Source organism: Bufo gargarizans, unplaced genomic scaffold (genome assembly GCF_014858855.1).
Source record: "Bufo gargarizans isolate SCDJY-AF-19 unplaced genomic scaffold, ASM1485885v1 original_scaffold_1010_pilon, whole genome shotgun sequence".
In the NCBI taxonomy this organism is placed as follows: domain Eukaryota; kingdom Metazoa; phylum Chordata; class Amphibia; order Anura; family Bufonidae; genus Bufo; species Bufo gargarizans.
In genome coordinates this window covers 249447-252623 of record NW_025334196.1, presented here as the reverse complement: position 1 = coordinate 252623, position 3177 = coordinate 249447, and positions in this window count along the sequence as shown.

Genomic DNA, 3177 nt, shown 5'->3' with positions numbered 1-3177 from the left:
TTCAAGTAAAATCATATAAACCTCTTTGTTTTGTAATTTTGGTGTTTTTTCCCGATTAATCGATTTAAATTATCGACAACTAATCGATTATTCAAATAATCGTTAGCTGCAGCCCTAGTCCCGTGTAAGCACCTTAGCTGGGATTCAAATTGGTGATGTCAGCTTAATGGCACAGCAGAGTTTCTATGGCGGTGCGGGTGCATTCCAGTGTGCCATTGGCACTTGTGTAATTACCCTGGATTCAGATGGCATACTGGCAGTGGGCTCATGTGCCCATACACCACAGCGTCTAAACTCCAGCCTTGCAGCAGACACAGGCTAGCCCTAGTTTGGAAGCAGTGTCCTAAATGTGCTGTCCTAATCCAGCCTTGCTTCTCTACCTTAGGGGGCCCATACTCTAGGCTTGGGGTGCCCATACTCTAGGCTTGGGGTGCCCATACTCTAGGCTTGGGGTGCCCATACTCTAGGCTTGGGGTGCCCATACTCTAGGCTTGGGGTGCCCATACTCTAGGCTTAGGGTGCCTGACCCCACTAAGCCGCACCCTGACCATGTTAGGCAATACTCCCTCCGATTTCGCAGCCAATACAAAATAAACTTCATGTCATCTGCTGTGGAGAGATGGCGACTCTCCCTGCACCGTGCTGCTGTATGAGAGGGAGCGGAGTCCATTCAGGCCCTGCGTCAGACGGAGGACAGGGAGCCTAAAGCTGGACCTCTGGCCGCCCTACTTTACCTGCTGAAGTAGCAAACAGCCTGAGAGTTTATTACAGGCCAGATAACGTCTGTCTGTGCCGTCTCCGCAATGGGCGGGGTTTAGAAGCAGCAGCATATACACGCTGCGTAAGCGCACTGAATACAGCGACTGAACTTGGCCTACATGCACTTGGTTTAAAAACGACATCCCTCATATTTCAGTCACTTCCGCTGTCTTGCGTATGGAGGCCGGGTCACCAGGAACAAGAGGCAAATGGCCAATGTTATAGACTGACAGCATCACTAACTTTATTATTTATTTCTTGTAGGTAAACAAACTGATGGAATCGGTGACAGTGACGTTACTTGTCTCATATGCAAGTCTGTATTTAATGTATAAAACTGTAAATGGCTCTGAAATGTTGGTAACAAACACTTTAATAACGGTTTCTCACTTTTTTTCTCTCTGGTGTTGGGGCTGAAAATAGACGACCAAATGTTATTATTGGTCTCTCAGAAGATGTCAACAATCTACATTAAGGTGCAGTGTTCTCAGATATACAGACACCCTGCAGTTATATCTGTGCACAGGACAAGTGGTATTTACTGAAAAGTTTTTAAATAAAGCATATATTTAATCAAGTATGTGACTTGAATTTTTGTGTGTGTGTGTGTGTGTGTGTATATATATGTACATACATACATACATACATACATATATACATACACAAGGAATGGGCATTAGACCAGTGGAAATCTGTGCTTTGATCTGATGAGTCCAAATTTGAGATCTTTGGTTCCAACCACCGTGTCTTTGTGCGATGCAGAAAAGGTGAACGGATGGACTCTACATGCCTGGTTCCCACCGTGAAGCATGGAGGAGGAGGTGTGATGTGTGGGGGTGCTATGCTGGGGACACTGTTGGGGATTTATTCAAAATTGAAGGCATACTGAACCAGCATGGCTACCACAGCATCTTGCAGCGGCATGCTATTCCATCCGGTTTGCGTTTAGTTGGACCATCATTTATTTTTCAACAGGACAATGACCCCAAACACATCTCCAGGCTGTGTAAGGGCTATTTGACCATGAAGGAGAGTGATGGGGTGCTGCGCCAGATGACCTGGCCTCCACAGTCACCAGACCTGAACCCAATCGAGATGGTTTGGGGTGAGCTGGACCGCAGAGTGAAGGCAAAAGGGCCGACAAGTGCTAAGCATCTCTGGGAACTCCTTCAAGACTGTTGGAAGACCATTTCAGGTGACTACCTCTTGAAGCTCATCAAGAGAATGCCAAGAGTGTGCAAAGCAGTAATCAAAGCAAAAGGTGGCTACTTTGAAGAACCTAGAATATGACATATTTTCTGTTGTTTCACACTTTTTTGTTATGTATATAATTCCACATGTGTTAATTCATAGTTTTGATGCCTTCAGTGTGAATCTACAATGTTCATAGTCATGAAAATAAAGAAAACTCTCTTTGAATAAGAAGGTGTGTCCAAACTTTTGGTCTGTACTGTGTATGTTTGTGTGTGTGTATATATATATATATATATATATATATATTATTTTTACATTAAGGGATCGCTTGACTTTGGGGGTCATTCTCACATATCTCTGCCAGACACCACGTTTAAGGTCCAAACACTGTGCTTTATTGCAGCATATCCATGTGATCATAACGGTACAAAATAAACTCCTGCCCATCCAGGCACTACCTATACAACATATGCCCCTACCTTACAGTGTGTGAACACGTATGGCTTTCTCAGCCTCACAGTCCTGTAAACTACAGGCCAGGTACCTTTGGGAAGGGGGGGTTGTGGTAGTAGTCCTCCCAACTCTGACCTAGGGACCCTTCCACTGCAGGTGTCACAGCATTCCCCCTCCCCCCCAAACCTGCGGGCCTCACCTGGGTGAGGGAACCTGTAATGGATTAGGGGTGTGGACTGAGAGTCTCCCGCTACCAACCTGACTCCCAGTCCAAAGAAATCCAGCCCATACAACTTTAACCAATCTCCAGCAAGCTATGCCTTACTGATGCACGTCACCAAAATACATATATATATATCAAATTGCAATAGAGCCCATACAGAACACCTACATGTTCTTCTGCCCACTACATGGTAACCAGAGCTCTGAGAATTGGCAGGAATGGAGGGTGAGGTGGTAGAGGAGGCCAACCGCACACCCGCCTAACATTTTATGTGAAATCAAAGAAAATGGTGGGGGATGAGGCTCTTTTTCTATGGAAAGGTTTTTATATCTGCAGCATGAAGACAAGCTTCGGATATCAAACACTCAGTGGCATCAGATTGCAGAGAAAAAATATACAAGAAAATAATAAAGGTAAATTCTTAATAGTAAAACTATTTACTTAATTGAGAATGTAAGGTATTTACATCAAGAACAGGAGAACCTCTTCCTAACAACTCCTCCTCCTTTCTAGCCTGCTTTATAGTTATTGAGCGGGCTAGATTTCTG